Below are 15,934 nucleotides of genomic sequence, written 5' to 3'. Positions count from 1 at the left end.
TACATACTTATAGGTTACACTTAATATAAAAATTATAATATGTACCAATAAAAAAAGATATTCTTTACTAATTAATAATAATAAATGTCAATATTTTATTATGTAATTATATTATCAGTAGTTTAATAGTCAGGCAAGAAGACCAGCGAATTAAATGATCCATGCGTAGTATGAGAACCGCTCATTGAGCCATGAGCTTGTCTGTCATCGCATTATCTATACCATGGATCACGATCTACACCATAGATCAACACGTCACGTTCAAATGACACTCAAACGATGATCTCATTGCGTTTTTGCACGATTCGTTGCGCCTGCGCACAGTGTTGGCCAAACGTAATAAGCTCACTCGGTATGACTATTTTTTTCCTACTTTATTTTTATATATCATAAGATTCATGTTTAGATTTATGTTCTTGTTTAGTATTTAAGTAGTCATTCTGAGAACTAAAGTTATCACGGGTTTTTTTTTCTAATTATCACAACTCTCTAATTTCTTTGATATATAATATTATTACCAATATATTACTAATTAAATCTAAAAGTATTTCTCGTAATATTAATAAAATATTTAATATTAAATTTCTGTGATTAACCTAAATACAAAAATCTAAATACTAAGTACGTCAAAATCATCTAACGTAATGTATAAACTGTAACTGAAAATCAAATCATTAAAAAACCGTTTAAATATATTTAAATGTATGGTTTTACGTTTCCCCTTTTATATATTATTCGTTATGTTTTAATAAGTTTTACTTCTTAATTTTTATTATATAAGTACTATTTTACTACTTATATCATTATTATTTGTTATTATAAAAATTTTTTTTATTATTAATCTATCTTTAAACTTAATAATAAAAAAAATGCATTTAATTAAAAATCATATATTTTTTATTTAAAATTAAATTGTCATTACGTCATCCTATTTTTTGGAAGTCCGCAAGCAAAAAAAGGTTTGGATAGTGGCCGCTGATACGTTGGTTTTCCCTCGCCACTTCTAACACTTCTAAGTAACAAATGACATACTAATCTTTATCATTATAAGCACAATTATTTACCATTTACAATATTTTTTTGTACTTATCAAATTACTTACAAAAAAATCTTTAAGAATTAAGTTTAATTTGACCAGAAAAAACTTGACAGTAAAAATGTCAGCAGAACAAACTATACTTGACAGTAAAAATCCCAGCAGAACAAACTAATACGTTATATAAATACAAATGGATGTTATTATTTGACACAATTAAATCAAACCCCCTATATTTCCCTCCAAAAGGTTAAAACCTGCCATTAGGGTTCAGATAATCTCAAATAAAACAATAGTGACCGTTATGTTGTTACTAAGATAGGGCGATTTAAGTAGACACAGACCATTTCTGGACATAACAGTCCCTCTGTACAAGGCTGTAACAGTATAAACCTCGTAACGTAAATTCAAGATGTGCAGTTCATTATAATCCGACAACATTGACATATCGTCACTGTCATCTTGTTAACCGGTGTGCGTGTCTGTCCTGTTCACGTCATATTGGTGTGTGGTCCAAGATGGCGGCTACAGGAATTGTCATTGTGACGTCGTTTTGTTTAGCTGTCATTTTTGACATATTATATGCTGTAAGAGTCATCTCCTATAAAAGTCTTATTGTAAACTACCTTTATTAGATTAACAGATATTTGTTCAATCTGATATAATGGATAAGTAAATAAATATAAATATTGGACAACATCACATACATTACTCTGATCCCAATGTAAGTAGCTAAAGCACTTGTGTTATGGAGAATCAGAAGTAACGACGGTACCACAAATACCCAGAGCCAAGACAAAATAGAAAACTAATGAAAAAATTCTAGTAGAAAAAGTTCTACATCGACTCGGCCGGGAAACGAACCCGGGGCCTCGGAGTGACGTACTCATGAAAACCGCTGTACACAGAACTCGACTACGGAGGTCCTCATGGAAAAAAAAACTATTAAATAAAAAGTTTTATTGCTAGAATATATATTTAAACACAGGGCACGATTGTTTAGTTTCAAGCAATTAACGATCCTATAAATCTTATCGAAATCGTTGTGATTTTTTCTGGAGTCTCCATAATATTTTCCACTGAGCATATTTAAATCAAATATTTTTATTCAATTTGAACAATCATCAAACCGCTTACGCGTCTCCATTACGCCCTCCCACGTCCTATAAATACCAGTCCCTTATTAAAATAATATTCCCCATTTCCATTATCCGATCTGTAATCACTGTTTGAGATTTAAATTCCCCGAGGCTTCCGTGTCTGTGGAAACAAATAGACAAGCGACAAGGACAACGTCCATTAAACTATTTGCTTGAACATTCAAAATCTATGTCCGAGTGGACAATGGCTGATCTTGATTGACCTTTGGTCGATTTACTAACCAAACAGTACTTGTTTAGTTTATTATTATTATTTCCATGGCATTGGTAGTTGGAGGGGCAAATAGATCGCTTGATGGTAAATGGTCACCATTGCCAAATATCTACAACCATTTTTTTCTTCTCTAATGCGCCACCAACCTCAGATTTTACCATGGATATGTGCCTAAAGTTACACTGGCCCACTCACCTTTCAAACTGGAACGCAAAACTATGAGTGGGTGGTAATTACACAGACGGTTTTGCATAAAGCCCTACAACCAAGTAAATTTTATATTGATGATATCTTTATGAACAATGATTATTTTTTGTTATTAAAAGTTTTTTCATTATCATATTAATAAAAAACGCCATAATTAAAATGATATATTTTTATATTGGTCATTGAGGTGTACCTTTATTTATATACATAAGCTTTTATAACTGCCTCGTAGGTCTAGTGGTTAGCTTATAACGCTACAGATCTCGAGGTGTTATGTGCAAAATTTACTGTTAAGGGCATAAAAGATTTATAACGTTTTGATCATTAGCAGTCTTGGAAATTAGCAGTTTCCAAAGCCATGTTTCGGAAAACATCAAACGCCGTTAATTCCCTTAACTCTCTCCGGTCGCACCGGCATGTCGTTTCATCGGGTGATGAAAGTGAGGGTGTAAATATTGCACCTGAGTTTTCGCAAAAACTGGTTTTCTAAGTCTCCATTGAGAATAGCAGTCGTGACCGGACTCTATAATTAGCATTCATAAAATTAATTCCTTGCTAATATTGCAATAACGCGATGAACGGGAATTGGGGCCTGAAATTTGTCATCCAACCAATAAAAATATAATTATTATTATTTATAGTTCATTATTTTAAAAAGTTTTTATTTTTCTGTATTTCATACTAATTATTTTACGTATTTGTTACAGAAACAGTGAAGATATCGAGCATTGAAGAATCAAGGTAACCTATATTCATCCCTATTTAACATCGTTAGATATTTACTATGAGAAAATCGTCCATTAATAAAGTCACGGCCTATTAATGTCCCACTGCTGGGCTTAGGCATCTTCTCAATTTGAGGTTTTGGAGCTTAATCCACTACACTGTTTGAATCCGGGATGCACGCGTGGCAGAATTTAAATAAAACAAGACACATGCATGTTTTCTCACGATGTTTTCCTTCGCCGCCGAGCACGAGATGAATTATAAACACAAATTAAGCACATACAGTGGTTCTTGCTTGGGTTAGAACCTGCAATGATTGATCAAGATGGACGCGTTCTATATACTGGGTCATCTCAGCTCTTGTCCATTAAAAAAAAACACAAAAGTTAAAACATATTTATTCGTGAGTTTACTCATCTCATTATAAACTCACAGAAACAGCTCAAGACTAAAGATATGACCCAGATAGGTAATTTATCTAGATGGCTAGATAAGTTAGCGAGACCTATATATCTAGGATCTCTAACTATACGCCTTGCTGGCTATATTTCAATGTGACGAGAAGATATTATCGACTCAGCCCTTCGGTTTATTGCGGGGTAAGTTAATGCGAATTAAGATTCATACACATGAATGATAGTTATATCTCTTGTCAGAATCGCCATCGTAATGATTCGAGGCTCAGTGATTAAGTTCGGAGCTGAGATGGTGCGGTGGACTGAATAGTTAGATCCGAGAGAAAATCTTGAGTAATGTTACAAATGATAAATAAAAAGGCATTTCAAAGAAAATAAGGTACCAGTGTAATGATGAGCTGATCAGTTCAAGCTTAATGTACACGTGGGTCATATTTATTTTTTCAAAGACATATTTAATTAAAACTTTATTGAACAAAACAATATATACAAATTTAAATTAGCCAGCTTTAGGAAGGGTTAAAAAACGTTAAAATAATATATGTGTGTGTTTGGGTAAATATAGTTTTTTTTTTTCTACAAGCCGCTAAATTAATTGTAAACACCCGCGAATGTTTTCTATGAACTGGAAATTTAAATATTTTGGCTATTCATTTGGTAAAACTTCAACATTAAACTTAATAAAAGTCGCTGCGATGTATGAATTAATAATAAGAGATTGTCTATAGTTAGTTACATTTGAGTTAATACTTAAAAATATTTGCTTAAATTAACATTAGTTGCTCAAGAACATACGGACCGCCGAGCAATGTTAAAGTTAGTCTTATAGCTTAGATTATTGTCGCAGCCTAAACATCCAAGTGGAAACTTCTTCACATCTTAACCAAATAGCTCAACCGACTGAGTTTTCACATGCTACTAAATCGTAGAGAAATGTTATTGAAAGAACTTTCTTTGATATAAATAATTATATTTTATTATATCGAATCAAAATGAATGTAATAACACTCGAGCTTATATTATCAAAAACTAAAATTAAAACTAAACTAACAGAAGGTTCATTAAAAAATAATTGAATGATTTTCAAAATAACACATTCACCTTTGTGCGTGGAATCGATTCATCGATAATTACCACGAACAAAAGAGAAATATGTAACAACACTATCCACACAAAAGGCAAGAGACCCTTAGAGATGTGCCGCCTAACAAAAGATCGATGTCGAAGCGCGGGTGGCTTCGATTTTATAAATAAATTATTTTTAATTGAAACGTCAGTCAGTATAGGGCAATGCGCGTGCGACTGTACTACTCTTAATGCTTTTATTTTGTATCAACTTTGATATGAATAAAAAACTTAATTTATTTCAACGCAATTAACACGTGAATGCGATGTATGAGATAGGGTCATAATTTCATTAGATTACAAGGTCCATCTGAATGATAAAAAATGTATAACGGATATTATACTCTCACAATAGATACCTTGATTGCAGGCGCGTAAAGAAGTATTTATGGTTGAGATTTGAACTAAATTGATAATTTAAACCTGACTGGACTGGGAATTGACACCCACTCAGATAGCATGCCCACGGTGGTCAGCTGAATAAGCAGCCAACTATTTAAGTTTAACCAACTTTTTAACAAATTTCTATTTAATCATTGAATTGAGGTGGCAGATTTACTAGAGAACCACTGGGTACCTCATTACAAATACACTACAATAATTGTATCGTCGTCATTATGTCAACTATAAAAAGGGGGTAGTACAACTGGGTCACCTAGTGGTTAGTGGTCACCACTGAAAATAGACATTGGTCATAAAATAAATATGGGCGCATAAGGGATAACCGTCCCTTATATCGATAACCTTGAGAATTAAGTTGTTATGTCCCTTTTGCCTGCAATTATACAAGTTCATTCACCTTTCAAACCGAAATCCAACAATACTTATATTCTATTAAATGTATATATAATGCATCAAAATCAATAAATCATTTATTCTATAACGGATGTTGATAACTTAGGACATTTTGGAATAGAGCAACGTTAAACTATCAACTGACGAATGTAACTAAAGTTAGCATCGCGGGTATTTATTCAATCTCTGCCATATAAAGCAGCTTCAAAGAGTCCTATCCTAATAGCATTTAAAACAAATAACAATATCTGTCAAAATAAATGACTGTATTTGTGATAAATACATAACGATTGATATACCGAACTTTATGACTGAAAATCCAGATTAATTTAAATATACGTTTCGTGGGAACCGAATAGCAAATATGAACCTTGCTAGAGTTATTGCTGTTATAAGAATGGAATATCAACTGTGTGATAATTCTACTAACTAATGACAGTAATGATACGTCTTATTCCGTTCCAAATTCGACTACGCCACGCAAAAAACTAACTAGGGACCAATTTACTTTTTTGTATCGGTTTCAATAGTCTTAAATTTCGATCAAACTTAGACCGAACTGCATCTGGATCGTTACGTTTATAGAATAGGTACTCTGAACGCCAACGATTACCTTTCGATTCGATTACGAGAAATTGTCATTTAGTGGAATATATGTTTGATTATACTTTTATATTACAGGTATTCATTTAAGTCCAAAATTCTTCGAAATAATATCAATATCACGTAGCTTCAGCTTGACCTTATAAATAAAAATAATGATCTTAATACCTTTTCGGGACAAGTAATCTGTAATGCGATTAAAATTTGTATATTTATTGCTAATTTATTCTATTTGATAATAAGACCTACCTCAACGAACGATTTGTTGAACGTTGACTTTCTATTTGAAAGTTTTATTCTATTTTGAACTTTACCGCTTAAAAAATAACGTTTAAAATAAATAATTTATGTAAATTAAGTACCGCAAATTATGCATTCCTTAAATAGATGGGCTATTTTATATTTTAACACGAATTAAATGCAAATTTAAATTAATTAGTCATAATAGAAGTAGGTATGAAAGTCAAAATCAAAATGTACTTTAATTAAATCGTCTTTTATATTAAATGTATACCTCGATATTGAACGCCTCATAACGTGACTTATTTTTCTTGGTAAACTAGAGAAAGGTAATATACAACCAAATCAAGGCTTTGCAATCTATACCTACTAATATTATAAATGCGAAACTATCTGTCTGTCTGTCAGTTTCTCTTTCACGCCAACCGCTGAACTGAATTAGATGAAATTTGGTGTAAAGCAAGCTTGAACTCCAAAGGAGGACATAAGCTTCTTATAATGACATACCTGACGACCAACCCTCAAAACGCGATACAAGTCGCGGGCGAGAACTAGTAGTATATACTCACATATCACACACGACACCGCTCTGTTCCACTTTTATATTGCTCTATTTTCTGAGAACTTTATAGATTAATACTAAGAGAGAAGTTACGCTTGAGCCAGAATAGTACTGACACAGACATGTGGCAGAAGTCATTTTAACAGAGTTGGAAAAATAAAAAATCTTATTGAATTGGAGAATATACAAATATATTTCTAAAGCAATTTTTGTATAATTGTAGATTAATTGTTATACTTTATAAAACCGTTTAAATAAATCATATTGACGAATCCCCAAATCTTCCAACCTTATCGCACGACAATCTACTGAGTCTTTTAAAATTACAATACTACCGTCAAGTTACACCTACCTCTTTATTCATAATATGCAGATGGACTGGCAAACTATCTGGCTGTAAGTTGTCACATAGGCATTGTCATTGAATGGAATATTACCCATTCCTTAAGACATCAGTTCGCCACCAACCCTAGAAACTAAGAAGTTGTATCCCTTGTGCCTGTAATAAGAGTGCTCACTCACCCTTCGATCTGAAACCAGTATTGCCATTTATCAATAGAATAAGTTGTGAGTGGATGTTACTCAATATAAGTAATCCAAAGTGAAGCTTCCTTTACGCATTAGCATTAGCAGCCTATAAATTTCCCACTGCTGGGCTAAAGGCCTCCTCTCCCTTTGAGGAGAAGGTTTGGAGCATATTCCACCACGCTGCTCCAATGCGGGTTGGCGGAATACACATGTGGCAGAATTTCGTTGAAATTAGGCACATGCAGGTTTCCTCACGATGTTTTCCTTCACTGCCGAGCACGAGATGAATTATAAAGGCAAATTAAGCACATGAAAATTCAGTGGTGCCTGCCTAGGTTTGAACCCGAAATCATCGGTTAAGATGCACGCGTTCTAACCACTGGACCATCTCCTTTACGCACAGTTTTTTTTTTAGGTAATAGTTTGGTCGACTAGCAAATGGGCTACCTGATGGTTAATGGTCCCCACCGCCCATAGACATTAGCGCCGTAAGAAATTTTGATCATTCCTTACATCTCCGATTGACCACCAACCTTAGAAACTAAGTCATCATGTTCCTCGTGCTTATTAAACTGGCTCACCAACTTGCAAACCAACAGCAACAAAACAATAAGAAGTATTCCTTCTTGGCGGTAATTCTCTTGGTTTCCCAAGAGAATTAAAATAGTCCTCGTAAATGACAAGTAAAAATTATTATATCGTAATATAACGTAATCATTTTAATATATAAAAATAAATTGCAGCTGTAAATTGGAGCTCACAAATATAAGATAAGGTTCCGTATTCTCCCGATCACGAGCTTCATAAAGTAAGTTAGCTGTATTAGATTTAATAAAAATAAATCTGCGAGAGCGTCGCTGTTCGCGCTTTCAATTACGGAACGATCTAATATCCACCGGATAGATATTATATTGAGTTTATTTCTTGTGTATTTTTTGCTATCTTGCTATTGTACGATGACATATATTTTTTTTAATAGTAACGTACAATGGCTTACAATAATCTGCTCAATGTTTGAGAAAAAGTTTAAGTGTCCGATGCTATGAAAAGTAAAAATAAAAATATAAAAGTAAAAAATTCAGGCCGCGTAATAATCGAATTACTTGTTTTTTGTTTTCCCGTGTTGACTTGGAAATGTAAACGTGAAAGCGAGTAAAGTAAGGCGATTTGGGTGGTGTTGTTATTTATTTCAAATATTGTAAAATAACTTGTTAATCATACAATTCCTTACCACATGAGCAAACTTTTTAATTATTTTTTATCTGTTAAGTTATTTAAACAAAAAATTTAAACCGAATAATAGGTCTAACAAATCTAAGCATCGATTGGGAAGTCACTGGCCTCTAAGATACGGGGTCTCATAATACAGGTCTTTGATATATGAAACATATCGTAAACCAATAAAAACATTATTACTATAAAAAAAGAACAATTTGCATTTTAAATAAGCCATTAAAAATACAATATCATCAAGTATTCGTGTCGTTCACAAATTATTTCCTCATTGAAGTCAATAAGCGATAGACAATCATTTTTTGCACATTAATCTCAAATTTATATGCATATCTGATAGAATATTATTAAGTTTTTAAATCTAATAGTGATGTTTTAATCACCGAACATTTTCGCGGTCATATTTAGTATATAGTTTTTTTTTTTCAACACTTTACTGAATATAGCATACACCCACTTGTTTCTTTGCAGAGTGAATTAAGCGCATACCATTGTCACTAACAAAAGCGGAAGGGGAGAAACCGTAAAAACGGCTCCAATCAACTAACGACGTAATTTTATAAAATTAAAAAGGCAACTAAATATGCCTTGTATTTGGTTGGGTTTTTCTAAATCGACTGCCCAAAAGTGTGGTGTATATTTATGTATTTATTTTTAACACTTAAATGCCTGAACAGATTTGAATGTATGTATGTAGGTATCATTCGTAGTGAGGTCTAAGTCGTGTTTTTTTAATTCATAAAGTAAAATACATTATTTGTATATAAACAAATTCTAAAGTAACGTTAAAGTTTGTAGCGAAAACTCATGTTTATAATTTACGATTATAATACCGTTAATAACATTACCGCTAATTTATATTGTGAGTTGTTTAAATGTTTCACGCTTTTAATTCAATAGTGCAATAAGTCACATGAGCGACTTCTTCTTGTTTCTTTTTGGTGTTGGAGATAAATTACTCGATACAGGGCATCGAAATAACGAATTTTGTGATCGTTTTACGATACCTTCAACAAAGTTTCCTTGAAACCTTTTCTTATATCTGTTTTAAATAGATGCTATTTTTAATTCTAATATTTATAATAAATATCAAAATTAATATTCATTTTTATTCAATCCTCCTATTTAAATATATTTTATTAAAACTCAATAATAAATATAAATATTAAAGAGTATATTTAAGCTTTAAATTAACGCTTCTGTTTGTATAAGACTTGATACTTAGTTCTCAAGCCGTATGTAAAGGTATTTTCACACTAAGTAGATAAATAATGAAAAAATATTCACTCAAGCCTCGCAACGAATCAAAATATTCATGAACATGTCGCTTTGCTTTCAAACAATGTATATAACTGTTAACAATTCCGCGTAAATTGTATCGGTCTTCATGTTGATAGAGATAACCCAGGTAGCCCAGTGCTTAGAATGATTGGTGATGAATCTAAATCATAGAATACCTGTTCAATGCTGATGATTGAAATTAATCAGTTTCTGAAATTAGTTCATTCGACTTTTAAAATTAATAACATTAATCCGATCTCATTTACAAATTAAATAAAACAAACATTGTTCAATTTAAATAAAATACATCTACATAGAACATTTCTTTCATTCATCGAAATGAAACTACAACAATAAACAACTCCAAGTACATTATAAATTTAAGGTAACATTATCTTGAAGCTATATCTCCACGTCTGCCCTGGGTATCCCATAGAAATTCCAGGGTGGAATTGTATACGCCATAATATCGTAAAATATGGGAACAACAGTTCTTCTAACAATAAGAATTTCGCAATTTATTATGACGATTACAATCGCATTCGATATTAATGCTTCGTTTGTATGTGCTAAGTTAAGATAGTAAACTCAACCTAGTAAACAAACACACTATATAAACTCGGAGTAGTGTGCGTACTGCAAAAGTTTATATAGGGAAGGAATGCATAAATCGACCAATCAGCAACCAGTAATATAAATAATTGAATAAGCAATAAAGACTAATAATTGATTCGAAATTTATATTCAAATATTTGTTTCACACATCTAAGTATTAAATAATCAGCCAATAACATATTCCGTTACGCTTTCAAGTTCCGACAAAGACAAGTGCGTGCCTGCTCGTTCAAATACTTGCCGAATGTAAAGAAAGCATAACACCGCCGTAGTAGCAGGTCCGGTTCCGACCCAATTCCTTGGTACTAGGCGATCATAGGCAGTTTATCATATCTGACCGTTATCTACTGCTATCCGCTTCGTTTAGTCCGTTGTTTAGTTCGCAGCTTGCCCTTGCGGATTTGAGGGCATTGGCCGAAACGTTCTAAAGATTCCTAACTACTTATGCTGCCCTGGTAATTTACCTTTATTGGTCAAGGCTGAAAGCGTTCACTAAATTCATTTTTTATGTACATATTTTAGATTATACAAAGTTATTTGAACAATGTTTTAAACAAAGATTTAGAATGAACACAAATATTTATTGATTTTTTTATTTTTTTATAATTTATAATCAAAAATTTTGATTAAAATATAAAATAAATATATAATTTATAACGTTTAATTATGATTAAAAATTAAATCATACCTATTACATAGTTTATCAACAAGTTCAAAAAGGTTGTAATCTATAAATATAAATATCCTAGTCAAAGTACTTATATCCACTTTAATTTTACAGGTCCAATACTTCACTGACATTTATAACGCTAATATTTCACAAATAAATACTTAAAAAAATACCACAGACAATCAAAATCCCACCAATGACATTATGTCAAAAAAAAAATGTCAAAATATGGCGTTACTTCTCTGATTTGAATAGGCTATGGTATTTTTTCTGATGTAAATAAATTTACTGCTGACAGATCTTGCTCTCTACCTCTGTAACTCACAACACAAGTACTCAATTAATCATGCGAATGGCAAATATACATTAATGAAAAATATATTACATTAAAGTAACTAATAATTTCAACAGACTAATAATCCAACTGTAACGGCGAATAATTGAATTACCCAAAAAATTTCGTTTAATTATTTAAGTAGCATGCTTGTTTGATATAAAAAATCAAATGTAAGCAAACGACTAATGATTGCTAGTTATTTAACGAACGGTACATAATAGTATTTGTTATAGCTTTAAATTTATCCTGATTGTTATCTTAATTAAACTAAATTACTTGTAATGTTTGTTAATAAGTATTGTTGTGATCCGGTTTGAAGGGTGATTGATCCAGTGTCACTACGAACACAAGGGATATGTAGGCTCAAGATTGGTAGTATATTGGTTATGTAAGAAATATGTAACAAAATGGTGGTGACCACTTACCATTATGTGGCCCATTCTCCAGTCAATACCATTCAGTACCTATGTCATATACAGTGCATAAAAATAACTTTACTTTAAAAAATATTTAAAAAAACATGAATATAAAATATACATTTTATTGCAACATAAATTTTTATTTTATCTACCAATAAACATCGTTCAAATTAATGGAAATGTTGTCATTCGTTGGAAACGTCTAATATTCACCGGCTGACGCTAAAATCACAATTCATTAAATTTTTCCAATAAGAGAGGTAATTAAATTAAATAAATATATAAAATACAATTAAAGTTTCCGTCTGTGATTTCAAAAATATTTTTTAAGTGTATATGACTTTTTGTAAGTTATCAAAACCCTACTATGAATTTTATTTTCGCCTGTCTGTCAATGTTCAAAAAATACAATTTTTACAAATTTTGTATTAGGTTATTATAGGAAGTATTTCCAGATACAGTCGAACCATTTTTATTTGATCAAAGTTTTAATAACTTAAAGTTTACGTCACTAAAACTTATTCCGATTTTTTGATAACATAAATAAGAAATTTTATACGCGAGTAAAGCCGCGAGGCATAGCTAGTATTACAATAAAATTTTATTACATGTCAAAAACCAAAAATGTTACAGTGTCAATATTATTACTGTTAATATGTTATTTATGTTTAACGGGTTCGGTTTTTTTTTCAATAATAAATAAACACGAACGTTAATTAATAAACATATTCCAATAAAATTGCAAATTTCGTTAAATGGTTTGTTCAGTCGTTAATCTAATGCTTAAAATGGTGAAAATGATATGCATTATGATTGTGTTTGAATCAAAACTGTCAAAATTTTAAATTGTTTCAGAAATAAATTAGTTGTTTAATTTGACTTCTAAAAAAATATTCATGTAACCATAAAAACAAGGTATATCAGTAACTCCTTATCGCATTTTTGAGGTGATTTCAAAATGCCTTTGACCCTTTTTTTGTAGAGAAAATTTAAAATTGCACTGCCCCAATCCAGGTAGGTGAAAACTCACGTGGCAGAAGATCTACTTAATAACAGCGAGAACGAGATAAATTAACAACACAAATTATGCATATGAAAATTCAGTTATCTTTATTCGATTTCGAACGAGTAATCTTCGTTTAAAATTCACTTACTCTAATCACTGAGCCATGTCGGCTACAATTTATAATAATGCAAATTGGCTAAGCATCTCGAACGACGCCGATTCCGATAGTAACATCGATACAAAATCGATATGAAAACATGGACCCAATTAAAACGACCGACAACCTGCTAATGACTTATTCGAACACTGCTACATTCGGGAAGATCTTAAACTAGCATGGAATTTAGTATAGAAAATACTGGCAATTATCCAAGAGTCTTAGATAATAGATTAAACATATTTTTTTTAATATAAAATATCGACTTGACCTTAAGAATTTAATATATGGGTATTAAATAAAAACTCTTTCGTTAGAATTGTTTTATATATTTTTTTTCTTTTTATGCTTAATAATATTTAATTTATCACATGGGTTAATAAGTTTAATTCAACCTTAGCAAGATCTGTAGTGCATGATGATGATATATGAATAAACTCGAAGCTCACCACAGAACATAATTTTAAAATGACAGAAAGTAACATGCGACGTTATTGTAATAATAATATCATTCGAATCATAAAAGCCTATCATCTTAAATATGTATTCAACATCTCACGAGTGAGCTATGAAGTGAGTTTGTACAGAGTAGCTACAGAGCTATTTCCTTCATGTTAAGCCATCAAGTTTTAAATTAAATGATAACATTTATATACAATTGAATAATTATCTGCCTATAAAATTAACTACAATAATCCCCAGATTCTAAACCGCTGATTATTGTCAGATTTTAGTAAAAATTGTGTTTCATTTGAACCGAATGATCATTGGTTGATGGATTCCGATGACCAATAGGAGTTCAGTATTTATAAAAAATATTTAATCTGATCTTGACCATCACTTCATAAAATCAGTGTAATCTCGATAATCTGACAATTATATTTTAATTATCATCCTTGTTTGTGATTGATGTAAATAATATAAAATGTATATATTTTTGTAATTTCATCTCGATTATATTTATCAGCTACAAAAATTTAAAAAACAATTTCCATGAAGTAGATGTTTATTGAATTCATTGAATTTTATATTTATCTAAACGATTGTAAGTAAACGAATACATTGCAGCAAATCAACGATACTTGTTAAATTTTAAGCCCACGACCCAAGGTAAAGGTCCACGTATTTTACCCACTGGGTCATTTGGCTCATTCGTCGTTATCTAAGAGATACATCCGATAGCTACACGGCTACCAATTAAGACCGACACCTGTCCGTGCCTTGCTCCTGAAGCACCGTGTGATACAGGGTCACACTAATTAGAATCGCCTTGTCGTTTTTGCGCGTGAATATCGGTAAATAGTAAGGGTTCCTACACGCTAGCATACGTTGATTTTCATGAAAGATAAATAATGAGCTATATGATTTTACATATGTGCTGGAATATATGACAATGTGAGGTGCACTAACGGTACTGAGTATACTAATAAATAAAGCGCTTTGGTAGCGCTGTACATAACATTAACAATAAACGTAATAAAAACGGAGTGGCGCTTGCACGAATTTCGAACAGCTATCTTCGGTTCTGATTGACATATGCTATTCAATAGATCATCTAGTTACATCTTCCATAGATCCCAGATAAAAAATAAGGCCGATGTGGGACGCTCAGAAGTGAAACATCGATCATTCGTTATTAAAATAATCGATATCAAAAGAATTTATAATTCGAGAGCCTATCCTAATTTCAATCCATGTAATTTGGTCAATTTATTACTATCGATTTGATGATGAGAATGCGTTTTTTTTTTTTTTTAAATAATATTTTGCGTAATTTTCACTTAAATACTGTTGTTATTCTTGCATATCACTGAAATATATTTTCTTTTTAATTATTTAAATAATGTCGTAAGTAATTCAATTATGATTACAACTATTTTTCTGAAAATGCTAATAATTCTGAACTTTAAAATCTGACAATTATATTTTAATTGTCATCTTTGTGATTGTCGTAAACAATATAACTTTAAAATACATATAAAAATTATCATACGATAGAGCTGGTATATATTTTTGTAAATAAACGCCCTTAAAAAAGAAATGAATTAAAAAAGAAATAACATGGTCCGTTTGTTTTATACAAAATAAGGTAAACGCACTTCAACGTTGCCATTCCGTTTACCGTCACAGCATACGAGTCTTATCCCGATAGTTTCACATAAAATGACAATATTATTGGTCACTGCATTATAAGGCGATGCTTTTACAGATAAGCCAATAAATTTACTATCAATAAAATAACTATTACGTCACATCAGATATGTTTTCAATATACGATAAACACTTTAAGGAATTATAAAGCTTTCTAGGTTTAGTTCTTTTTTCATAATTTTTTTATCTGTTTTTAAAACGTGTAATAAAGCGTTAAATGTTTTATTTATACCTACATTTAAATGTATACTAATATTATAAATTCCAAAGTAACTCTAATGGGTAACCCAGAGAGGGTAAAATTGGGGGTAACGGTTCATGTGCTATAGGTAAAGTTTTTGAAGGGTAAAAAAAATTCACGCGGGTAAAATCGCAGGTTTAGCTAGTTTATGATAAACCTGTACATATTCCGATCACGTATGCCTCAAAACTATTCATATTTATAGCGTTCTA

The 15,934-nt window shown here is 31.3% G+C and overlaps 1 protein-coding gene across 1 annotated transcript in view; it reads left to right on the top strand.

Annotated features, from left to right (window-relative positions):
* Window positions 1-15,934, top strand: part of LOC125069209 — a 121,672-nt gene that overhangs the window by 67,477 nt on the left and 38,261 nt on the right. The window contains exon 2 of the mRNA XM_047678613.1: window positions 3,325-3,358. The gene's annotated coding sequence lies outside the window, so the exon portion shown is untranslated. The remainder of the gene's footprint in view (window positions 1-3,324; window positions 3,359-15,934) is intronic.

The sequence above is a fragment of the Vanessa atalanta genome, chromosome 15, assembly GCF_905147765.1.
Source record: "Vanessa atalanta chromosome 15, ilVanAtal1.2, whole genome shotgun sequence".
In the NCBI taxonomy this organism is placed as follows: domain Eukaryota; kingdom Metazoa; phylum Arthropoda; class Insecta; order Lepidoptera; family Nymphalidae; genus Vanessa; species Vanessa atalanta.
The sequence above is the reverse complement of the archived record's forward strand: the minus strand, read 5'-3'. Positions and strand labels throughout refer to the sequence as shown.